Source organism: Macaca nemestrina, chromosome 5, assembly GCF_043159975.1.
Source record: "Macaca nemestrina isolate mMacNem1 chromosome 5, mMacNem.hap1, whole genome shotgun sequence".
Classification (NCBI taxonomy): Eukaryota; Metazoa; Chordata; class Mammalia; order Primates; family Cercopithecidae; genus Macaca; species Macaca nemestrina.
Genome location: NC_092129.1, coordinates 66656933 through 66683540, shown reverse-complemented (window position 1 = coordinate 66683540; position 26608 = coordinate 66656933). Strand labels below are relative to the sequence as shown.

At 38.7% G+C, this 26608-nt stretch overlaps 1 protein-coding gene and 1 long non-coding RNA gene across 3 annotated transcripts in view; one reads left to right on the top strand and one right to left on the bottom strand.

The window, feature by feature from the left end:
* LOC105488991 (sterile alpha motif domain containing 5) overlaps positions 1–26608 on the bottom strand; it is a 486349-nt gene that overhangs the window by 123515 nt on the left and 336226 nt on the right. The gene's annotated exons all lie outside the window — the stretch shown is intronic.
* On the top strand, positions 19605–21153 carry LOC139363322 (uncharacterized). 2 transcript variants are annotated; one of them, XR_011623432.1, is made up of 4 exons: positions 19612–19658; positions 20333–20382; positions 20468–20591; positions 21015–21153. It is a non-coding gene; the product is annotated as an uncharacterized lncRNA (long non-coding RNA). The 2 variants fall into 2 exon arrangements; XR_011623433.1 differs by lacking the exon at positions 20333–20382 and having other exon boundaries at positions 19605–19658; positions 20471–20591.

Below are 26608 nucleotides of genomic sequence, written 5' to 3'. Positions count from 1 at the left end.
TTTTTAGCTATGAATGTCAATTGCTCCAAGATCATTCTTGAAAAGCCTATCGGAAAAACATAGCTTTAAAATTTTATTTTATTTTTAATTGATACATAACAATTGTATATTTACGGGGTACAATGTGATGTCTTGATACATGTATACATTGCAGAATAATCAAATCAGGATACTTAGCATATCCATCATCTCAAATATTTACCATTTATTTGTGGTAAGAACATTTGAAAGCTTCTCTTTTAGCTATTTGAAATATGCAACACATTATTATTAAGTATAGTCACCCCACTGTGCAATAGAACTTATTCCTCCTGTCTAACTGAAACTTTGTACCTATCGACCAACATCTTCCCTTTCCCCATCCACCCCATTCCACCCTAGTCTCTGGTAACCATTGTTCTACTCTTTACGAGTTTTATCTTTTATAGATTCACATAAGTGAGATCATACAGTATTTGTCTTCCCATACCTGGCTTATTTCACTTAACATAATATCCTCTAGGCTCATCCATGTTGCCACAAATGACAGAATTTCCTGTTTTTTTGTTTGTTTGTTTGTTTTTAGGCTGAATCGTATTCTGTTGTGTTTATATACTACATTTTAAAAATCCACTTATCCATTGATGAGCACGTAGGTTATTCCCATATCTTGGCTATTGTAAATAATGCTGCAGTGAACATGGGAGTGCAGAGATCTCTTTGACACACTGGTATCAATTCCCTTGGGTATATACCAGAAGTGGAATTGCTGGATCATAAGGTAGTTCTATTTTTAGTTTTCTGAGGAATTTCCTTACAGTTTTCCAGAATGGCTATACTAATTTACAATGTCCCTAAACAGTGCACAAAGATTCCCTTCTCTCCACATCCTCCCCAACATTTATCTTTCATCTTTTTGATAATAGCCAATCTAGTAGATGTTAGATGGTATTTCACTGTAGTTTGAATGTGCATTTCTATGATGATTAGAGAAGTTGAGCAGTTTTTCATATACTTGTTGACCATTCGTATGTCTTCTTTTGAGAAATGTCTATTCAAGCCCTTTGCCCAATTTGTAATAGGATTATTTGTTTTCTTGTTATTTAGTAGTCTGAGTTCCTTATGTATTTTGGATATTAGCCCCTTATCTGATGTATAATTTGCAAATATTTTCTCCCAATCTGTGGGTTGTCTCTTCACTCTATTAATTGTTTCCTTTCCTGTACAGAAGCTTTTTAGTTTGTTGCAATCCCATTTGTCTATTTTTGCTTTTGTTGCTTGTGCTTTTGGGGTCATACTCAAGAAATCACTGTCCAGACCAATGTAACGCAGATTTTCCCCTATGTTTCTTGTAGTAGTATTATAGTTTCATGTCTTACATGAAACTTTTACATGTTTGGAGTTGATTCATACATAAGGGTCAGATAAGGGATCATTTTCATTCTTCTGCATGTGAATTTCTAGTTTTCCCAATACTATTGAAGAGACTGTCATTTCCTCATTTTGTTTTCTTGGCACCTTTGTAAAAAATCAATTGACTGTAAATTTGTGAATTTATTTCTAGATTCTTTATCTTATTTCATTGGTTGACATGTCTGTTTTTATGCCAGTATCACGCTGTTTTGATTACCATAGCTTTGTAATATGTTTAGAAATCTCATGGTGTGATGCCCCCAGCTTTGTCCCTTTTGGTCAAGACGGCTTTGACTATTTGAAATCTTCTGTGGTTCTATATAAATTGTAGGAGTTTTAAAAATTTTTGTGAAGAGTGACATTGGAATTTTGACAGGAATTACACTGAATTTGTAGATCACTTTGGGCCATACAGACATTTTAACAATATTAGCTCTTCCAATATGTGAACACAGGATATCCTTCTATTTATTTGTGTCATCTTCAATTTCTTTAATCGATATTTTATAATTTCTAGTGTATAGATCACTTCTTTGGTGAAATTTACTCCTAAGTATTCAGAAAAATATTTTGAAAGCATAAAATACATAGGAGTATAATTGAAATCAACTTCATTTAAATACAGTTATCATATGTTTTAAAAATAAACATTTTCTGGCCAGGTGCAGTGGCTCACGCCTGTAATCCCAGCACTTTGGGAGGTTGAGGTAGGCAGATTACCTGAGGTCAAGAGTTCGAGACCAGCCTGGCCAACCAACATGGTGAAACCCCATTTCTACTAAAAATACAAAAATTAGCTGGGCGTGGTGACAGGTGCCTGTAATCCCAGCTACTCAGAAGGCTGAGGTGGGAGAATCACTTGAACCTGGGAGGCAGAGGTTGCAGTGAGTCAAGATCATGCCACTGCATTCCAGCCTGGGCAACAAAGTGAGACTCCTTCTAAAAAAAAATTGTGATATTTTTGACATGTTGAATAACATCTAACAATATGATGGGCAACTATCATCAATTCAAAGGGTGATGGTCACAAAAACCTATTTCAAGATATGTGCCACAACTAAGATTTCATGAAAATGTGTGTGATTTCTACTGAACTTAAAGCCATAGGTACCACATATACCACTGGCTTATTTGCCTACATTTACAATCCAAATAAATTCTATGGCTGAGTCAGATGTTATTGAAAATAAAGATGCATTTTTTTTCATTCAATTTCAAGCATCCCAGGTCTTCTAATTCACTGATTTAGAAGAAAAAATTGACTTATTTCATATGGTTCTAGAAATGGTAAAGCTAGGATCAGTTGGTAGATAGTATACTATTTATCACTAATAAATGATTTCTATTTCAGCTTAAATCATGAAAGAGCATTACAACAATTAGCTGTTTCTAAATGCACCTCTGTTGCCTGGTAAATAAATACATTTCTTGTCCAGAAAATTCTCCAACAACCTGGGAGAGCATTCACCAGGTACACAAGGCTGAGGGTTGTGATGGACAATGGCTGAGACTTCCCATGAATCACTGAGGTTTTTTCACTTTGGAGAGAAAGCGTGTTAGGTCCTTATGCTTCCAGATTAGTTCTATGGACCAACAATTTTAACCAGACCAATGGGAAAATAACTGAGTCACCCAAGCCAAAGGTGTTTGAAAGAGTTAATTTTTTCTCCCTGTTTTTAAAACCATTTAATAGATTGCTGACTGATCAGTATCAGAGAACTGTGCTGTTTTCATTATTACATGTAAATTAATCTACTGAAAGAAGAAAGCACAAGCATTTAGGAGCACAAGGTTGTCCTATTTTGACAGCATTTTAGTTATGGGTTCAAGAGTAATTACTGAAATAAATCATCAATAGGTGGTGGCAGTATTGATTTTTTGTCAACACCTGAGTAAACTATAACCCAGCCTCCGTCTGGAGCCATGTTCATTGTCTTTTGTGCTTTATTTTTGAACTGATGTCCAAAAAAGGCTTTTTAACTTCCACATGAAATTGCCTACTGAGGTGCTTTTCCCAGGAAACCTCACTGCCCAAATCACCTCTCCCTCCCCAGCTCTCACCCTGAACAGTCTCCTTGGACCATTTTACCACACTCTCTTAACTAGTGTGAAATGCTAATATGGATGGCTGTGATTTTCCAACAAAGAGAAAGGAAAATGTGATTACTGGTCAGAGGGTTTCATATTAGCACTTGCTTCTGCTAATTTAAAAATAGGTTAGACGGCAGGAAAACCAATTTCCTCCTTTAGCATTAGTTTGTTCTGCTGTTCTTTGTTTAATAAATATCCTCTGGGCCCAAACTAATGTGAATAGAAGAGAACTGAGCTCTCATTCTATTAAATGCAAACTCGAAATCTAGATGGCTTTAATCATTTTGAAGATCCCTTTAAACTTGATCTTCAAACCCAAATAAAACAACCTGCATGGTTTTATTTTATTTATTATTTTTGCTGGCTGGCTCTGACAGAAAACCTTCTTTGTTGTTCCCAGTTTATTAAAGGTGAGTCAGGTAACTCTGAATGGCAGGGCACTGCATCAGGAGAATCTAACCTTAAATAAAGTCTCATTAAATAGTTTTTGCTTCAGACCAAGAAATGCTCCTCTGGATGATATCAAAAGGCAGATAATGAAGCAGAACATATAACCAAAGCTTCTACACTTGCAGAATCACAAATCTGCATCTCCAAAGTTGTCTCTTAAATTCTGATGAGGACTAGCATATGTACACCCTAGAAAAATAACTCTTCTCATTCCTCTTTAACAGTGCTGTGTATTTTGAATGACTATTTCTGACTTTTGTAGTTCAAAATCCAGACTCCTTTCAAATTTCCAATTATTATTTGACCTCTGTTGATATATATGTATAAACAAAACTCTTCTTCCTCCCAGCTCCATGCTGGAATCCCTGGTCAACCATGGAGCATGCATTTGACCATGTGTCTGCTTCTGTTCATCTCCAAGATTTCCAGAGCATTAAACAAAACGTAAATACTGATTATTATATCATCTTGGCATTCATATATCCCTTTATATTTTACTAAAATGTTATTACTTCATTTGAAAGAAGTATCATTACCTCTCTTACCAATAAAGAAACTGAGTTAGAAGGAATTAAGTTATATGCTCAACAGCAAATATTCCTTAACCAGACGAGATAATTCTTGAATTCTTGCTTTCCACTCATACCCTTTGCTCTTCCAGTACTACAGGTAAAGTGCCTTTTGACTATAAATGCTTTCTAGGTTACTTCAGCCCTTTTATCCTTCCTGTTGAGTTCTTCTTTCTTCTGCTGAGAGCAGGTGCCCTTTCTCCCAAGTCTAATTGTCTATGTTTGGGTTGCCAGGAATACACCTGTTTCTCACAGATAAATCCCCATACAATGTACATGTACATGCATTTTTGAACCCCTGCCCAGAATAGATCTTGAAGAATGGTTGCTCTTGCAATAGATGTTATATGCAACTGCACCTAAAAGATTGTATATGCTTCACCCCATGTACAGTGCATTGTACACAGTAAACATTCGATAAGCGTTTGTAGAATGAGTCAGTGAATATACATTTGGAAATCTCTGACATGCCATCAAAACATTTCCCAGCCTTCTCTAGAGGGTGTGAAGCTAATGTAAATGTGAGCAGAAAACTCAGCAAATGTCAACAGGCTATAAATAATCACTTGGTCTATCAGTGCAGGGAATTTACATATACAGACATTTCCTTTGATGAATGCTACAGCTCATCATGAAAAGGAACATGAATTTAGAAAAATTAAACAACAGAACTAATACAGTGAAAAAACATGGGTTTTGGATCAAAAGCCTGGCTTCCCATCTCAGCTCTGCCAGTTTCCTCAGACACACTATGAATATTTCTGAGCGTCTGTTTCCTCATTTTGAAACAGGCTTAATAACACCTCCCTCACACAATTATTGTGTGGGGCAAATGAGATAATGTCTGCACAGTGTCTTTGGACACATAATAGGCACTTATACTGTCACTTCTATCATTTTCTTTTGTAATTCATGAGAGTACTATTAAGGTTTTTGCTTTTTTTTTTCTTTGAGATGGAGTTTTGCTCTTGTTGCCCAGGCTGGAGTGCAGTAGTGCCATCTCAGCTCACTACAACCTCTGCCTCCCCGGTTCAAGTGATTCTCCTGCCTCAGCCTCCCGAGTAGCTTAGATTACAGGTGCATGCCACCATGCCCAGCTAATTTTTGTATTTTTAGTGTAGAGACTGGGTTTTGCCATATTGGCCAGAGTGGTCTCAAACTCCTGACTTCATGTGATCCACCCGCCTTGGCCCCCCAAAGTGCTGGGAGTACAAGTGTGAGCCACTGCGCCCAGCCCAAGTTTTACTTTTTTTTTTTTTTGAGACAGAGTCTTGCTCAGTTGCCCAGCGTGGAGTGCAGTGGCACGATCTCGGCTCACTGCAAGCTCCGCCTCCCGGGTTTACGCCATTCTCCTGCCTCAGCCTCCTGAGTAGCTGGGACTACAGGCGCCCGTCACCTCGCCCGGCTAGTTTTTTTTTTTTTTTTTTTTTTGTATTTTTTAGTAGAGACGGGGTTTCACCGTGTTAGCCAGGATGGTCTTGATCTCCTGACCTCGTGCTCCGCCCGTCTTGACCTCCCAAAGTGCTGAGATTACAGGCTTGAGCCACCGCACCCGGCCAGTTTTACTTTTTAAGAATCGACAAGTCTCTGAATTGATCCAAATATAAGATTCTCGATATGCGGATTACAAATCTAGAAACTTTAAAAAAAATTATATTAAATTTATTTTGGATAGCTGATAGCTCTTAAACTCTGATCTAAACAGTAACAGGACTCTGCCCAGGTGGAATCCTTTGACGATGATCTCAAGACGATGAGAAAAGAATAAGATGCGGTCCCTTTTATCAGGAATCCAATTTGGTGCAGGATGAGGGACACACATGTGAGAATTTGAATACAACAGGGTAGGTGAGTGTAGCACAGAACTATGGGCAGCGTGAGAAAGGGTTCGTAGGTGGAGGTCAGTAAGGTTGGGAGAACTGTGGATGGTATCTCAGAGACTGTAACATTTGAACTACTTTAGAAATGTATTTCGACTTTGTTCTACCTGTATAGAAATGTTGGATGTGAATACCAAAAAATGTGATTTATTCCAGGCCCCGGTTGGCCTTGCCTTTGACCCCAAAATGCTCAGTTGTTGCCCTGATTTCTTGCACATGCTTCAGGCCTCCTTCCGTAGCCGTGTTGGCCTGTGCTTTACCTTTAGTGTGTCACAGCCCTTACTGATGATATGTGGAGGGCTGCTGCCTTGCTTCTCTTACTCCCAACAAGTGAGTATGCCTCACAAAATCTAGTTTAATAAGGTTTCTTCTTCAAAACTGACCCTAGATAAATCTCATTTATCTGTCATCTGTCCCTGGGATGTGTCAACTCAGATATTAGCACAAATCTGTGGCCAAGGTGGTCTCACTCCTGCAAAGTAAGGTTGACTAAACTAACTCAGAAAAATTGCATCAAGGAACAAAAAGTCCAGGGCTAACAGTTATTGCTTATTGATAATATATAAACAATAACTATGGTGGGGGGGGGGGCGCAGGCTATTCTTAGTTCCTAGTGTGTTTTAGGCAATATTATGTGGACATTTAAATATATATACATTTCATTTGATTCTTACAACACCATTAAACAGTATTATTACCCATTTTACAGGTGACAAAGGTTGTGCAGAGGTAGAATCAGGAACTGAACAGAAAGGTCTTTCTGATTCCAAGGTTCATGCACTTAGTTCTTAACCATGATACCTGCCTTCAGGATCTTATTCAGTCTCCTACCTCTCATATCATATTTTATAGAATTTGTCAGAACTTTTTGATGGCCAATTTATGCCTCTCTCAACAGTTCCATAGTTTTGAGACTCTTCTGTTCCATACTTGCTGAAATTTATGAGTGTAGGGCTTCTTGTCACTCAAATTTCTCCTTCAAGTTCCTCTGTATTTGAGGATCTTAAATTCTTTCCTAGTCTCTTGAGTAAAACCAGCACTGCCTATATACGCACACTTAATAATATACATATTTTGATAATTGAATACTCCATATAGAGAGTGGACCATTATACTCTGAGCATCTTGAGGGCAGTGACTGGAAGAAGGGCAAGAAAGAAAGAAGGAGGGCTAAATCACTGTGGAGGCATGGGAGTTCCATCCCTGTGGTTAATTCACTGCTAGGCTAATTTTGCCTCTCATGTTTAGATACTTCATTGACTCACCATTTGAGTCAAGTATTTTAGTTCTCAGAGTGGCATTACAGTTTAAATGCTTTAAAATGCTTTGAAAGAAAACCCTATTCAAAGAGTTTGACTCATAATACAGGGAAGCCTAGAAGTAGGAGTAGTACTCATCAAAATATAAGAGACAGATACTCCATGGTATTTAAGTGAGTCAGACACTCCAAGGTATTTCCAAGGACCCAGTTAACTTCTGTCTCTCTGCTCTGACTTCCACAAAATCAGCTCTATCCTAACGTCAGCTGCCATTGTGGAAGCAAAGATGGTTGCTGCAGGTCTAACCTTCATATCTGCAAACCACACAGTGCAGAAGGGGACAGAACATTTTGTTCCAACAGTTTCCTCAGAAGCCTTTAGATTTCTCCTCTTATGTGTCACTGATCTAAATGAGGTCATATGCCCTTTCTTAAGCTACTTTCTGTCCAGCTTGGCCAGAGGAGTGCCATGAGTGGATTGGCTTATGTCTGAGTTATCTGAACCATTTAGACAACCTAGACGTAAGGAGAACAGGACTTTCCCGATTGGTCTGGACTAGCATGTGCCCAGTCCTTAGCTGAGGAGAATGTCATCTTATCCCAGATTCTTCTGGGTTAAGAAGAAGCTTTGAGAAGGAGGAACTTAGGAAGGAGGAAGAGGGGAGCAGACACTGAGTGGACCACCAACAACCAACAGTATCCTCTTAAATAATAATAAACAAATTCACCACCACAATACAAGAAAATAATTATCGAGTCAATACTCTCGATAACTCAAATGTGAGTCTATCTCTAGGAAGAGCATATTGAAATTCTCAACATGTCTACCAGCATTTTGTTCGTGGTATATGCTTTTTATACATGTAGTCCAATTCTCTCAAGTTTTTTAGAGGAACAAATCCCTTCTGTTCTCCTTTTGGATTCTTCCCAGCAATGAGCAAAATATCTATCATTATTGACAAAGGAGAATTTTTATATAAACTTCATTTTTAGTTTGAATTGCCATTCATTCATTTGTCAAATATTTTTGAGCACTTAAAATGTACCTGAAGTTGGGCTAGAGTCATGAGGGAGATAGACAGAGAAGATACAGTGACTGAGTTTGAAGAGCTTATAATTTAGTAAGGTTGAGAAGACGTGTTTTTAAATGCAGGTGGTCCCTAATTTACACTGGTTCAGACTTAATGCTTTTTCAACTTTACTGTGGTACAAAAGTAATTTGCATTCAGTAGAAACTAAAAGTGCCCATACAACCATTATTTTTGTCACTTTCAGTATAGTATTCAATCAGTTATATGACATATTCAATACTTTATTATAAAATAGGTTTTGTATTAGATGATTTTTCACAACTGTAGGCTAATGGGTTCTGAGCATCTTTAAGGTAGGCCAGGATAAGCTGTAATGTTTGTAGGTTAAGCATATTAAGTGCATTTTCAACTTATATTTTCAACTTATGATGAGTTAATTGGGACATAACTCCTTCACGAGTCAAGGAGCATCTATAATGGATTTAAAGCAGAATTGGCATATGTCTTAATGTAAGTACAAAGTACTCTAAAAGTCCATAAGCAGACAGGTAATTTCTGGCCATCTGCACTAAACAGAATTTGGAAGAGTAATCTTTCTGAATCTGCATGCTAACCAACGAAAAAGGAGGCATAGACTCATTGATGAGCCTATGTGGCTAAAGGAATCAGCTTAATGAGAAATTCTGGGTTCAGTCTGCCTTGAGAATAGTGGGATTGGGAGGTGGGATGTACATGGAAGTAGTTACAGTGAATGGATATATTAGGCTCTAACTAGGGAAATAGAAACCACTCTTTGTATTTAAAAAGCGTAAAGCTGGTGCCAAGCCTTGTTCATACAGTAATCAAGAGGTGAGATGCCTAATGTGAACAGTAATTGAACGTGCATGTAAGCATAGCTTAGAAGTGAGGGGCAGAAGGTAGGTGTGGGGTGATGGGGACCAAAGGCCTCAGTCATGAAGGAAAATCTGGTATCTTAGAGGACCTATCTAGAGAGAGCTGGAGACAAGGAGGTGATGCAGCTTCTTCTGGAGGTGCTGCCCAAGACAAGGGGAGGGGAAGAAATACCTCAGTTTCTCCTTCCTTCTCCCCAGTCTCCCTCCTGTGTTCATTGGTCCAACCTGCCCGAATCCAAGTAATGTGGGGGCTGTCGGCTCAGCTGCTTGTGGTATGGGGCAGAAGAGGGGAAAGTTGGGAAGTCGAGGAGTGGCCCTCAGGGTAAACAGAAATGGCATGGCAGGAAAGTGCAAAGCCAAGCCACTAAGCCTCTGCCAATAGTGACCTCTGTAATAGATGACTGAGGCCATTTCACTGCTCTAAAGAGGGTAAAGGCATAGATCATCATGACTGGAGGCTGCATTCATGGAGCAAAGTAAGATGAGCTGGAGAGAAAGGCTCCTCCGTAATTGTTTAAATTAAACAGCAGCTGAGGAAAACTGATGCCCCCTTTGAGGAGGCAGATGTCACTATGGAAGAGCCTGGAACTGGAGCCAGAGGCTCACAACTTCTCAAAGAAACCAGTTGATGGAACTGGTCCAAACACAACAGCCACTGCACAATCTCATATACAGCCTTTTTTTTTTTTTTTTTTTTTTTTTAAGGTGGAGTCTCTCTTTGTTACCCAGGCTCGAGTGCAGTGGTGTGATCTCAGCTCACTGCAACCTCCACCTCCCAGGTTCAAGTGATTCTCCTGCCTCAGCTTCCCAAGCAGCTGGGATTACAGGTACCTGCCACCATACCCGGCTAATTTTTATATTTTTTAGTAGAGACAGGGTTTCACCATGTTGGCCAGGCTCGTCTCGAACTCCTGACCTGAAGTGATCCACCTACCTCGGCCTCCCAAAGTGCTGGGATTACAGCTGTGAGCCACCATACCCAGCCTCATTTCTGTGTCAAAAGATAAAAGCATATTGTACTATTTACATTTAATCACATACTTATGGAGTCCAGATTAGGTGGAGTTTCCATGTCACAGTTTCCCATTTCCCATTGAATCAAGCCAATGACTACATTTCTCATTTAGGGCATAATCTAAGGTCTCAAAAGCAGCTCTCCTACCATGACGAGATAGGGCAAGTGTTCAAATACAGCTAGAATATCAAGCACAATCCGAAAGGCCAAACCGTATTGTCTAAGTCTGGCCATATTTCATAAGAATGGTTGCTATAAATACAGTGGTAAGACTGGACTAGGGCAAGAACAGATGATGCAATGGCTATAAAACAACCCAAGGGAATACAAATGAGTGCACATATCAGTGTCCGAACCCCAACAATTGAACAGCTGTGTGCCTTCTCATCTTTGTCCTCGCCTAATCATTCAGGCTCTTCCTGTGTTTCTTATCACTCCGGTGCTTTTAAGCCTCATCCAAAGATTAGTCTATTTCAACAGATTCTTTCAAATGGCTACACTTGGTATAATGTCTTCAGAGAAGATGAATGCTTCTTCAAAACAATAACACTGCTTTTGGGGATGATTGTAACTACCTAATGACAGATCAGTCATATGACTGACTACATACCCCAACTCCCCTCTTACGTTGGCAACGCAAAGAGAAATAAAGGAGGCTTTTCAGCGTATACTTCATAAGCTATAACTCATATGAGATGAAACCCCTATTTATTCATCTCTTTTAGTAGCATGCATTTGTAAGTTGCCTGCTCTGTGGTTTATAAATTATTTTAAACTCTTATGCCACTGCTAAAAAATATAAATGTGTGTGTTAATGTTGTAGACTAGAACTATGCTGCTGATAATACAAGGGAAATTTAACTAGCTTATAAATGTTAAAATGTAAACGCAAAGGAAGTCTTGCTATTCATCTTCTCCGCAATATTCAGACATTCATGAAATTGAAAGTTAATGTACCAGGGACTTTCATTATCTGACCCATTCCATCCTATCTATTAGATTCACAAAGCACTGGAGACAGAGGACCAATATGTCACCAACACAGGACTGGAAAGGTCACAAAAACGAAGCATCAATAAAGCACTACTTCTGAATTAAATTTCACAGTGCTCAGCAGAAAATATGTTCCATGGACTAAGAATATTTGTAAGAATGGTACTGATAGCTAGACACAAATTGAAGAAAATAGAAAAGTATTTCTTGATTGAAAAAATTATGCTAAAACTATGTTTACATATACAGGAAAAAAAGTACTATTTTATACACCTAATAAGGAATAAAAAGAACTCTGCATTGGAACCACAACAACGTTTTACAGTCACAGAATTCACCAGAAAATGATACTGTCCTGCAAAAATACTCTTCTCTGTTTCCTTAAGCATTTATAGAAGGATATTACAAAGGGCTTGTCAAATCAATGTGTTTTTTGATACCTTTCCATAAACACAGTCTAACGTATGATTTAGAGTTTATCATAATTTGGCTATTTTTACTGTCTGAAATACACAATTCTAGTTCCCTTAATATAAACTAATCCATCCAAATCCATGATTTCTTTTAGCTCCCCAAATTTGGAATAATTCTGAATACTCAATTTTTCAACAAGCATATTTTTGAGATTTGCTGTCAACATTGTAATCATAAATAGGTGCCACAAAGAAGAAGAAATAAGTATAAAATGGGGCTCTAAATTAGCTGCAGGTACAGGCAAATATGTAAGAGCATAAAGAGCCACACAGCCTCACTGAATGGTCAATGAGTTCTACAAAGTTACAGGAGGTCTCCAGAGGGGACGGTTATCATGGCCTGCTGGGGATGAATTGTCAACCAGTGGTTCGCAGGCACTGGGATTTCAGTTTCAGAACATTTGAGGGACTGGTATTGAGTTGCTACTTTATTAAGAAAAGTAAAAACAACAAATCTGCTATTTAAAACCACTGTATTTTATTTCCATAAAGGAAATTCTAGCACCAAAAATTAAAGAGAACATTATCTGAGAACAAAAATTATCAGACAAGTTGAGCTTAGTGACTAGCTCACAACATTCTTATCATTTTTTCTTTTATTCTGGGGAAAATTCTTTTACAAAATAGGATTTGGGAGCCTTGGGTTTAATGCTTAGTGTGTATCATAGTACAGAAGTGATAGAAGACAGTATTCCTGGCCATAGGAACTTACACTCTAGAGGAGGAAGCAGCAAATATTGATGTGATAAAGTAATTAGGTAGTGAAAAGGTTTTTTCTGTTTTGTTTTTTTTTTGTTTTTTTTTTTTTTTGAGACGGAGTCTCGCTCTGTGGCCCAGGCTGGAGTGCAGTGGCGCGATCTCTGCTCAATGCAAGCTCCGCCTCCCAGGTTCACGCCATTCTCCTGCCTCAGCCTCCCCAGTAGCTGGGACTACAGGCGCCTGCCACCACGCCCAGCTAATTTTTTGTACTTTTAGTAGAGACGGGGTTTCACCGTGGTCTCAATCTCCAGACCTCATGATCCGCCCACCTCGGCCTCCCAAAGTGCTGGGATTACAGGCGTGAGCCACCGCGCCCGGACGGTAGTGAAAAGCATTAACGATGCAATAGATGAAATACAAAAGTAAGTAGAGTCATCAGAGAGCCTAGTGATCGAGGTCTGGAATGAGGTGTGACTTCTCTAGAGAGGAGGAAGGAAGGGACATTTAAGCAGAGGGGGGATGCACAGTCGATGGTAGTCTAGAAAGAATCAAGCTAATGAATGGGGTGGACCATCAGGAGACTAGACAGATTGCAGGGATAGTTTTGTGGGTAGAATATTCCGAGAATTCTCCTAAATGCACTCTTGTCAGTAAAATCAATTGGAGTTAAGTACACATAAAAAGACAAGGACATTCACATCGTTTTTATTTTTTATAGCTCTGTCAATAAAAGGAAACAAATATCAGTTTAGATAACAATATGAGTAAAATTAAATATGAACACTCATGCCTGTCCATAATAATATTAAAAGATAACTTGGGTAGCATTAAATTAAAAAAAGAAATACGCACACTCTTAAGAAAGGGCAAAAATTCTTACAATTGAAAGTAATCTTTATACCTAATTTTTTTTATAAGTCCCACAGGCATTTATTAACAACGATTGCTTTCATCCTATGTATTATGTTTTTCTTCCTTTTTTCATGCCTGAATTATTTTCTCTTCCTTGCTTTTTCTACCATATCACACAATTTAAAATATTTTAATATTAGCCTACTGATTTGGCAATTGAGATGCCACTATAACTAAAAAAAAAAAAAAAAAGGAGTAACTTCTTGAAAAATGTGGTGTAAGATCATTTCTTTTAGATTTTAACAAAAAGAGATTAAAATCATAGTTCTTTGAAATAAAGGAAGACACAGCCAGATATTCTACCAAATCAAGAGTCTTGCTCCGACAGTCAAAATGTCATTGAGCTACATAATGCATGATGCCTTAAATGACTTGGTCCATTAAATTAAAAAAAAAAAAATTCAGCTGAGAAATTCGTGTACACATTCAATAATTGCTGTCCTAAGTGATCACGTCCTTTCTGGATCTTCAACATGTAGTTAGTTGATAACAAACACTCTGAAACATCCACCAGTTTTCCCCTAACTTGCCTTGGGAATGAAGATCTTGTAAGATATTTTAAAAATAACTCTTTCTCTGTTTCCCTGAACACAGGGCTGCCACGTTTCCCAAGCCTACGGGTCTGTTTTAAATTCAAATGGAATCCGAGGATCTTGACAGAAAGGACCCCAGAGAGGACTTGTCCAATTGACAACAGAGAATCCAATAAGTCTTTTCATCTTAAGCTGTGAGACGTTATGTTGGGAGAAAAAGAGAAAAGCAGGAGCAGAGGGAATGCTAATAACTTGAGCAGGTTTGGGGTGGAAAGTCTTTTTTCTATTCCTCGCCATTCACATATGCTCCAATATACCACGAAAATTTTTCAGTTAATAAATGTGGTGGTACAAACAGGAAGAGAAGTTTTAGCTTCCCAATGCGACCTTTTTAATGGATTTGGAGCTTTGATAGTTTTATTCCATAATAAATATCTTTTTTTGTTTTATTCTTAAGATAAAAACAATTTGCATTCACCTTTGACTTTTGTGACTTATGGTTTATTTCAAGACTAGGTATGCAATCAGATCTAGATATTTTTAACTTTATCTTCACACCAGACCAAAAGTGAACATTTTCTACATTTCGACAGGAACCTCTGTTCCTCTTACATGTGCCAGGGGCTGAAGCTTTTATGTTTGTAAGATGTATGTAACTTCATACTTGAATAATTCCTTGGTACGTAGACTGTATATTCCATTGGGAAAGTGCTTTGTAAAGGTTAGAAGAAGTAACAATAGCGTGGAAAAATTGCCTAGCAAGAATCTATTTAACATGTTTCTTGTTATTATTCCCAGTGACTGTTAGTCTGGTTTAATTAGATCTTCCTGACAAAATTCATTGCAGAAAATCCTGTATTAGTGAAGAAAAAATAAATGCAGCTCATTCATAACCTATTAGTTATTTTGCTATTAAGCAAATAGAATAATTTTTTCCTTTGTTTCTTTTCCCTTATCTAGAAGACTAATGTTACAAGTAGTAAAAGGGGAACATATGAAAGCAGGTAGAAAACAAATAAACAAAGTTCCCCAATCTGCCTGTCTCTTATTAGCAACATCCTCTGCTTATGACAAAAGAAGTGCAAATTAAAAGAGCTTATTTGGGGGGCTGGGCATGGTGGCTTATGCCTGTAATCCCAGCACTTTGGGACGCTGAGGCAGGCGGATCACTTGAGGTCGGGAGTTCGAGACCAGCCTAACATGGTGAAACCCCATCTCTACTAAAAATGCAAAAATGAGCTGGGCCTAGTGGCACACACCTGTAATCCCAGCTACCAAGGAGGCTGAGGCATGAAAATTGCTTGAACCCGGGAAGTGGAGGTTGCAGTGAGCCAAGATTGCACCACTGCACTCCAAACTGGGCAACAGAGTAAGATTCACTTCAAAAAAAAAAAAAAAGGAAAAAAGAAAGAAAGAGCTTATTGGGAGGGAGTAGAAGATAAAAATAGTCCAAGGCATCTCCTATCCTTTCTCTCCAATTCTATTGCCACTGTTGTAAATTCAGGCCCTAATTTTTTTTTTCTTTCCAATATTAACAAATCACTTCTAACCCCAGAGATCTCTTTGGCCTCACTCTTGCAACGAATCCACTTTCCACCCAGCATCTGGAGTGAGCATCCTCACACACAGATTTATCATGCTTTTCTCACGCTTGAAAGTCTTCAATCGTGTCCCATTACCTATGAAATAATGAACACAGGTATAATAGAGCATCCCAGGACCCCCATTTATCTGGCATCTATTTAGATCACCAACCTTATTATGTTTCAACTCCCCTTCCTGGCACAGCCCATCTTCACCCAAAGTTCCAGCTGCCTGTGTAGAACCATCTGCAGTTCCTCAGAATGGAAACCACACAGGCAGTTTTGCAGCTGTGAGTATGAATTCACATGGCTGCCTTGACCTGAAGTGTTGCCATCTCCATGTCTATCCACCTGGAGAACACCTGGAAATCATAGGGCTCTTGGTAGACCACTGGGAAATGCTGCCCTATTGATCTAAATGTGCATGCATGCACACATGCACATACTACATAAACACATGTAATATTCATGTATATGCATATATATTCATGTATACGTGCACACAAACTTTGGTGCCAAATGATTATCTACCAGATTTTAGCAAAAATAAGCAGTCATTTCAGAAAAAAATCCTGAGAAAATTTGCCTCTCCCCTTAGTAGGTTGAATTGTAAAGTCAGGTACTGAAACTGAGACTACGCCATGCATGAAGCTCATTGTTTGTGAATTAGGAGAGGACCACTGGTCTAACTTAGCGTAGAACAACCCTCTATCCAGGAGGCAGAGCCTATGAGCCCCAGAGCTTCTCCTCGCATTCTCAGGCACAGTTGCCAGGTCACACACAGAAAACAGCTGGAGGCAGGGGCCCTATCACCGGACTACATTTGCTGCACTGGCTTGAGTTTTAAATATCCAGTTTATTCAAACACTGAGAGTAATTAACCATATTAGCAACTACTTCCTATGTTAAACAGGACTTCCATTTGACCTAAACTTACCTCTCTGAAGTTGCAAGTAGAGTTGGTTCCCTTGTAATAACATTCCAGGATTAGATGAACAAATGTGTGTTCACTATATTCATGTTCCTTGTTGGTTTTAGACTTTGATCGTAGCTCCTTGAGACTCCATATTGAAGGGGTAAAGCCCTAATGGTTTCATCTCTCCTCTTCTGGGATGCCTGGCCGGCTCCTATTCACTTGAGCATTCTGGCTCCTTTTATAGTGCCTTTCTGTTTTCAGCTTCCCTGGGCTTTAAGGCTGTTATCTTCCTTTGAACTTCAGTGGCCCAAATTGCACAAAATCTCCCAGGTGTGGCCAAACTCTGCCGCGTTAGTCAGTGTTCTCCAGAGGGACAGAACTAATAGGACAGATGTATATATAAAAGGGAGTTTATTAAGGAGTATTAACTCACACCATCACAAGGTGAGGTCCTATAATAGGCTGTTTGCAAGCTGAGAGCAAGGAAGCCAGTTTGAGTCCGAAAGCTGAAGAACTTGGAGTTCAATGTTTGAGGGCAGGAAGCATCCAGCACGGGAGGACGATGTAGTAGGTTCAGGAGTTAAACCAGTCTAGTCTCTCCACGTTCTTCTGTCTGCTTTTATTCTGGCTGCACTGGCAGCTGATTAGATTGTGCCCACCCAGATTGAGGGTGGGTCTGCCCTTCCCAGCCCACTGACTCAAATGTTAATTAATCTCCTTTGACAACACCCTCACAGACACACCCAGGAACAATACTTTGCATCCTTCAATCCAATCCAGTTGACATTCAGTATTAACCATCACACCTGCTTTTTTTGCAAGAGCAGGGCCAAGGTTTATTTTGGGTTACCAGCCTTCCCGATTATTCACATGGAGCATTTCTTTGCCATTTTAGGAAAAGAATTCGTATGGTCCATTTTAATTCAGTTCAACACAAGAAATATTAATTGAGCAATGATCATGAGTTTAACACCCTCATAACTATACTTAAACAATGGTTAAAATCCATCATTTTATAAGGTTAGCAGAGACAGGGGTATAGAATGTCATGTTAGGTCAGGCAGAATTTAGGAAATCAGCAATTCTGTTAGTTTCAAAACTTCCTATAATTCGGGAAGCATTTTCTTCTAATACAAGCTCATTAGAGCACTCATAATATAAAAGCAGAGTTGTTCTAGTAGAAATAGCTGTTCCAGAGACAAGAACCCTTCCCGAGAGCCTTCGCCACTGCATAGACAGATGCATTCACAGAACACTGAGTTTCAAAATCTTGGCTCGGGCTCCACTATTTAATTTAGAAAAGCAACTGAGGTTAGATGAGGTGGAAGACCAAGATTGTCTGACTCCTGGTCCAGTACAGGTTCCGCTCTATTGCTTGTACTTTCCCCTCATTGAAATTCACCTGTGATTTTTTTTTTTTTTTGCCCATCCCTTGTAGTAACATTTTTCTCAGTTAACTTACTGAGTTTATCATTTCACTATGCCTATATTTATTATTCCTTCCTTGTTCCCTTCCGTTTTCCCTTCCTTCCTTCCTTCCTTCCTTCCTTCCTTCCTTCCTTCCTTCCTTCCTTCCTTCCTTCCTTTCCTTCCTTCCTTCCTTCCTCTTTCTGTGTATATGTGTGTGCAAGGCACAAGATTTTCGCACCTTCCTGTATTTAACTTTCCAAGGCCTTAAGCTGGCAGAAGCCTGACCTCACAGGCTTCTAACTTATGCTTCTACTCAATCAGACAAAGCAATCTCTATTTGCACTCTGAGCTAATTTGTCATAAATGTATTCTGAATGCATTTACTTGTTCTAATTCCTTTAACCTAACTAATTTACCTATATTCCCTTCCCTGATCAAGGAAGATGATCTGATTAGGGTTTCTGTGAAAGCAGCCCTGGTGGTCTCTAAAAGTCCCTTTGATATCCTTGCGGGTGTAGGATGATTGGCATTCATAATAGTGCCCATTCAGCTCCTCTGTAGGACGTGAGCAGCCTCTGAGGCTGCTGCAAAACCCACTGCTGCATGTTTTGAGACCTGCCAGGAACAGCAACATGCCAGCATACCTGCAACAACAAGAGCACGGTCCTGATGGATGAGGATACATATAACAGTGGATAGGACCATAATAACACCACAGTGGTGACCCTAGATGATCTCTTGCAGGGCAACAGCACACTCATCCCACATGGCCTTACTTACAAATGTAGTATGACACACATGAATGATGATCAAAGGAAGAACCTGGGCCACTTTCATTTAAGAATTGTCAACTTTTTAATGCTGAAAGTTAATATAATAGAGAGACTAGACACCAGATCAGAAATATGAAAACGAATTCTCACTTCATCCTCGTCATGCTTTGTTATTGGATCTGGTGCTCTTCCGAGGAGTAAAGTATACAGGAGGAGGTTGAAGAAGCATTAGTAGAATATTCTGTAGCGTTAGAGGCTCCCAGGATTGATGCTGCCCTTTTAAAGAGAACCTGCTGAGCTTGGCCAGACATTGTGACACGTCTTTTTCTCACAGTTTTGCATGATCACAAATGGTTATTCTGGAAATGCTGACCATTGAGGGTTACTTCACCACACTCTAGGGTCAAATGAGGAGAGCACGGAGAGAAGGAAAAGAGGCTAAAAATTGCTCTAATTTCCTGATTCAATGCATTGTGACTACCAAACTCAATAGAAAGCTCTTCACTGCAAGGCCCAAGGGGCCACCTGTCTTTCTAAAATGCCCATTAACTATAGTAATACCACAACTCTCAACACACATATTTAAAAGAGACTCGTAGCATATTCTTCAAGTTCTATGTTCCTTGAACAAAAATGTTGCCATGGAAACCTCTACCATAAGGCAGGTGTAGTTCTGCAAAGGACTATGGGCTGTGAAATCAGGTTCCCATGGCAACATTTTTGTTCAAAGCCTGAAGAATCTTAAATACATGTGCCAATACATATTATTACCCAGCAGGAAGCACAGGTGGGATTAATAAAGTCTAATATTTGCTCACCTAAAAGTTATAATCGTGGTAAAAGTAAATGAATTAAAATCAGTTCCTATGGATAGCTTATATAAACAGAGTTTGGAGTTGTAACACTTTCACATGAGTGAGTAAATCTATGTGAAGTACTAGTAGATGACTTTCTTTCATTAAATTCACAAGGGAGAGAAATCTTCACAAAAATTATGGGATTTTAAAATTCTGAAATATATCTCCAGCTCATAATTCATTGATGAGATTAAATCACTCAAGCTTACCAAAGGAAATTAAGATCATAATACCAACCTGTAATAGAACCAATTCTTATGGTGACCAAACAGTAAAAGAAAAAATGCCAGGTTGATTCATCTACGTTATATGAGCTCGTGCTGATAAAATGTGCCAGCTGGAATATTTATGATAATTGCCATTTCTGTAGCCTCAAAACATCCATATAAATATGCCAAGAACCAAACTAAGGAAAGCTTTTCCCTTTATCTTTTACAAATAATCCAGAAAATAATAATCATTCATTATAATAATGTATTTTAGAAAGTGTGTAGAGAAGATACACTACAAAATGCAAAGATATGACTACACGGAACTAAGTTTTTTTGTTGTCATTGTTGTTTGTTTGTTTGTTTTTGAGACGGAGTCTCACTCTGTCCTCCAGGCTGGAGTGCAGTGGTGCAATCTCGGCTGACTGCAACATCTACCTCCCAGGTTCAAGCGATTCTCCTGCCTCAGCCTCCCTAGTACTGGGACTACAGGTATGCAATCACGCCTGGCTAATTTTTTGTATTTTTAGTAGAGTCACGGTTTCATTATCTTGGCCAGGCTGGTCTCGAACTTCTGTGACCTCAGATGATTCACCTACCTCGGCCTCCTAAAGTGCTGGGACTACAGGCTTGAGCCACCACACCCAGTCCTGAGTAAGTTTTTAAAAAGAGAACTTTCTTATTCATTGCCACTTTACATCTACTAGTCCCATAAAACTTCAAAACAAAATTAATAAACACTACAGCGCACAATCTAAGAGGTCAGAGACTGCACTCACCATTGCTTTGCATGATGCCTGGAACACACTAGGCACTCAGTAAATATGCACTGAATGAATGAATGAATAAATGAAGCACATTAGTAATTTAAGTAACAAATAATCTTAGGTTACTAAAGGTGTCTTTCACAAAATTATTGTATATAAGTAAAACTGGGGTGATTTAAATGAACTTTCTCCATTAAATTTTAAATTTACACTTAAAATTCAGAAACACTTTATCAACCTTTTTGATTGTTTTGTAATTAGTATTGATTCCCAAACCTTTGGCAATTTTTCCTCTTTTTTTTTTCCCCAGCCATTTAACCAAGTGGTTAATGATCCGCAATCAAACATTTAAATGCACTGGGAGAGCTGAGCACATCAAGGGGCCCTGAGGACCTTTTTATAAAGTAAAAAATCCACTTTTTAAAATGCAATTAAACAATTCCTAGTTTACTTGTTTTGTGTCATTTTCTCTCCGTTAGGTTTTTAGAGTGGCATGCCTGTAAACATTTGCATATTGAACTCATCGTTTAAAAACATTTAAGCCAAACTTCATGGAATTGATCATAGTTCCCCTAAGATGCTAAAAATATAGTCTTTAGAATGTGACCACAGTTATCAAATTTATGCCCACAATTTCATGCATTAGAATTAGGTTCTTAAGAGAGATCAGTTTATCACAACTTTCCAAAGCAATATGCCAGCTGCAACTTAAAGATAGAATTTAAAAGCTGGCAGACTACTCCGAGTTGCTAAAGACTTCCAGGTACCCAAGTGTTGAAGATGGCCAGGCTCTGAGCACTGAGGAAATCCATTTGGCTCAGGGGATGGTCTGCATTCCCCTCCATCTCTGCTTCACTGAGAGGTCTTGGGTAAGTCAGAGTCCTTTCTGAGCCTCAACTCTTCACAATTTCATAATTCCATAATTCAAATGGAAATTCATGATTTCAAATGGAAATTCATGATTTCAAATGGAAATAGTAAGTCTCAATGAAGACAGGTTTGATGAGAATCAAATGAGATGAGGTACGTAAAAAGTATACCCTGGAACTGTATTTACCTCTAAATATATAAATGTAAGTTAATGTTGTTGGCATTACTGTTTTATTAAAAGCTCCTAAAAATTAAATAAGCTAAGAAATAATTAAATGCTTATGGTGGAAAAAGAAGAGATAAAATAGCATTTAGCGTTAGCTTACATCTGTTTCTCCTTAGCCTCACATTCAGTTCTTGTAGTGCCTAATTCTCTTCTTTATTTTTTGGTACTTTTTAAATTTAATTATTTTATTTGATTTTACTTTAAGTTCCGGCATTCATGTGCAGCATGTGCAGGTTTGTTACATAGGTATACGTACGCCATGGTGGTTTGCTGTCATTATTTTCTAAAAGGTAGGTATCCAGGTACGAGACTGCAGGTTCTGTTCCTGGTATTTAAACCCTGAAGAGTTACAATTATATTTTTAGATTTTGTGTTTTTTTATGCCACTGGAGTTAAAATGCAGTATTACTAAAGAGTTAAAGCAATTCCAATAGTTCTTAATTTTAGGAATCTCTTAAGTCCTGGGAGAATTTTGTTGGGGGTGACATGATACCCTTGGAGGAGTAGTTAGGAAACTTAAAGTTCTCCCAAAGCTTACTACAGGCAAATACTTGTAGTATTTTTCAGAAATCTGCCAAAGAAATATTAAGTTGTTAAAGAAATCCAACTTTATTATTTCCATCAAATCAAAAAAAATAGCAAAACATAAATAAGTCAAGCACACAAGGATATATGCTGGCTTGTATTTAAATAATATTCTAGGCCGGGCTTGGTGGCTCATGCCTGTAATCCCGGCACTTTGGGAGACCGAGGCAGGTGGATCACTTGAGGTCAGGAGTTCGAGACCAGCCTGGCCAACATGGTGAAACCCCGTCTCTACCAAAAATATAAAAAATTAGCCGGGTGCGGTGGTGGGCACCTGTAATCCCAGCTACTAGGGAGACTGAGGCAGAAGAATTGCTTGAACCCGGGCGGCGGAGGTTACGGTGAGCTGAGATCATGCCACTGCACTCCAGCCTTGTTGACAGAGTGAGACTCTGTCTCAATAAATAAATAAATAAAATAAATAATATTCTAGATCAGGCCACATTAATGGCTTTGCATTCAGTCACTCACTTGGAGTACATTCACTGCAGTGTTTCTTAAACCTGGGGGCACGAAGGATGAGAGGGATAATTGCTGGTTTTGCAAATCCTGGGAAATATTTAAAATTCTGCATCACCCGAATGACTTCTTATAACCAAGGGTTGACACATAAATAAAATTATCCAAAGTTTTTAGAGAGAAAACTCCCAAGAGTGTTGAAGTCTGACAGGGTGGCATAGCATTGAGAAATTCAGAACACCCTGCAATGGTCATGAGCACCATATTTATGTTGTGACTCGGATAGACCAACTTTATATACGTAATTTATACCAGGTATAGAAGTAAACATGCAATTGAGAATTTTCCACATCTGGTATTTTAAAATAAATACTATATTTTGAGGTGATCTATTAAACTAGCATATCAAAACAAATAGTGATTTAAATTCCCATTCACCATTAAAGAAATAATAACCAAGACAACGATGATGGTTCAAATAATTGAGAATAATTGTCAAATAATAATATACTCAAAATTGGAAGACCCAAATTGGCAAGTGGAAACAGATTGTTAAACATTGTAAGAATTACACCAGTTTGGACAAAACATCACCTGTCATGTTACAATAATGTCAGTGCCAACTGGATTGATCATATAAACTGGTATGCACTTAACATGTATATTTGGTCTGGTCTCACTGTAGAAGAGTTTGTCTATAGGTGTTCATACCTAGTTAGTTTAAGGTTATGGACATGGTGCAAACCAATAATATTAGATAATGCATTTTTGAGTTAACAGTAAAGATGCTCAATTTTTTTCTTCTTTAACTTTAAAAAATATGTTTCTATTACTTCATTCTGAAAAAAATATCTAGACATTGCACTAGGCCCTAGGGATATAAAGACATCTAATACCTGAACAGACTCTTCTCTGGAGGAACATGTGGTCTGGGGCTGGAAATGGGGACATACTTATAAAATACAATGTGGTAGGAAAAAGTCAGAGTCTCACAGAGCCTTTTTCAGTTTTGTAGCAACCAAATGAACAAAAGTTAATGCCGTTTTTAAAGCCACTAACAAGTATACTGCAGGGTAACTTGCCCAATCATCTTCTGTTTTACTAGAAAACTAAAGTGAAAATTGCAATCCGTCTGCTGTAGAACACACCAGAGCATAATCTCAAACTGATTACAGACTTGTAGAATTGTATCAGCATCGATTTACAAGGCAGAACCCCGCAGCATGTCAGTGTGGTGCTGCTTCTTAAAAGTAGCACTTGGCTCTCCTATTTGATTCTGGGGCAAAACCGTGAGAGCTTTTGTTTGCTGCCTTTGTGACAATCAGGTTGCTGCTTGGAGCCTTCAGAGGTTTCACTGCAGAACCACGTGGAGGGGTCTTGCAGGACACTGGGGTTCTTCACTGAGCTAAAATGCCGTTAAGGGTGTAACATCATCTAATGGCTGCCTACATTGCAAAATGGTATTTCCAGTCTTACAAAGATATCTACTCAAAAACAAAAAGCAACTTTATATCACATCCACGGAAGAAGACTATGTGTTAATTTTTACATTACTAGAAAATTATAGAGGCCGGGCGCGGTGGCTCACGCCTGTAATCCCAGCACTTTGGGAGGCCGAGGCGGGCGGATCACAAGGTCAGGAGATCGAGACCACGGTGAAACCCCGTCTCTACTAAAAATACAAAAAATTAGCCGGGCGCAGTTGTGGGCTACTCGGGAGGCTGAGGCAGGAGAATGGCGTGAACCCGGGAGGCGGAGCTTGCAGTGAGCCGAGATCGCGCCACTGCACTCCAGCCTGGGCTGGGCAACAGAGCGAGACTCCGTCTCAAAAAAAAAAAAAAAAAAAAAAAAAAAAAAAAAAAAAAATTATAGAATATAAATGTTTTTAGATCAAAATATGTCAAGCTTCCTAGACTGGTATGATTAAGTCATACAATATTGCATCTGTTGCTTAAGAGACATTTGGTTCATTTGTTACTCATTCATTCTTTAATAAAAATGCCTATTTACTGAGTCCCTACTGTGTACCTGGCACTGCAGTTAGATGCACAAGGAAAAATGCATTAACTGATAACTAGAACTTTAATAAAACTTCACACATTAAGAAAAAGAAGAGTCCTAATTCCAAATGAGATACTTTTTTAGTTACAGAAATCTCTTGCTGTTTCCTAACCAAATCAGTTAAAAGATGCCCATGCTTTGCCAGATTTTAGTTGACAAAAGTAATAATTGAGGTGGCCACAGAGCGAGCCCATTGTGAAGCTTCACAATTTCAGCTCCGACACTCAGGAGACATTCCTTTCCTTTGACCTTCCACCCGGCAAAGTGATAGAACTCCCGGGCACAGAGCACAGGTCAGACATCTCTAACACTGCACAAATATCATTCAAGAGCAAACACTCTGTCGCCCAACTTGATTACATGGAAATTGGTTTTGTACAATAGAAGCCCTTTTGTTCAGACTACTATGGTCTCCTACGGTGTAGCTTTCTTTACAGAGTTAATAGAGTAGGGATGGATTTTGAATTTCACACACATACACAAAAGCCTCATTACCATTTGCATTTGTGCATGGCTAACAAAAATTAGCAGGAGCTACCTCAAATCATTAAGACTGAAAAATGAAATTGAACTGAGGTGAGAAAAGCCTGTTTTCTTAAAGCTCATTTAGTATGGATTAAAGTTAATTATAATAGGATATTCCAACAATAAAGAATAATTGGGCTTTCTTTTTCAGATGTTCAGAAAAATAGATATCATCATTTAATTTTTAAGTTCTTTTTAACGTTTGGATATCAGGGTGTTGGTTTGTCAAACATTCACCTCTAAAACCTAAGTCTGAACTTAAAAAGTTGATTCCAACTTGAAATGAAGCAGAAACACGTTTAAAGCAGGTGAATAAAAAATAATGGAGATAAAGGAAGGGATATAGAAAAACTCCAGGAGTACCTAATTCCTCCAACTCAAAGTATAAAATCAAATAAATTCTGATCCACTCTCAGTAGGCACAGAGGCCACCTTAATCCCCCACACCCGACCTCCCACAGACTTTGGAAATGCTGCTGCCATACCTTGTCTCTTCTGTCCTCTCCATTCAAATCCCATGTTTCTGACCCACTCAGCCTCCTGGTTCCTCCTTTCTCTCCTGCTCATGTGCCAAGATGTGTGGTGCTGCCCCATGACCATGGGAATTATGTGTATACCTGCTGACACCCTACCTCTCCTTAGCTGCCTGTTTCTCAGGCCCTCTCTTTTCCCACATTCTTTTCAACTCTAGCAATTTTTATTGTCACCTCCTTGAGCCCCAATCCCTGCCTCGGCTCTCAGGCTTGGACCTACCAGGTACAGATCTGGGGAGTCCCTATCCACGGTCCAGGGCTGGGTAACTTGGAGACACATTCCAGTCTCCATGTGGGGAAAGATGGGACTGGAATTTGTCTTTTTCTACTGCTAAGAGGCTTCTCCACACACAAGTCATTGACCTTTGTTAAAACTCACTTGGAATTTGCAAACTCTTTCTTTTTTACTCTATTTCTACAATTTTGTCTATATTTCTTGCAGTGAGTAGCAAGGAAAGAATATATTCAGGAAGCAGCCAAAAGTAAATTAATCTGATATTTTTGTGTGTTTTTTAACTTTTATTTTAGGTTCACAGGTATATATGCAGCTTTGTTATATAGGTAAATTTGTGTCACAACCTAGTACTCAACAGTTGTTTTTTTTTTTCCTGCTCCTCTCCCTCCTCTCACCCTCCACCCTCAAGT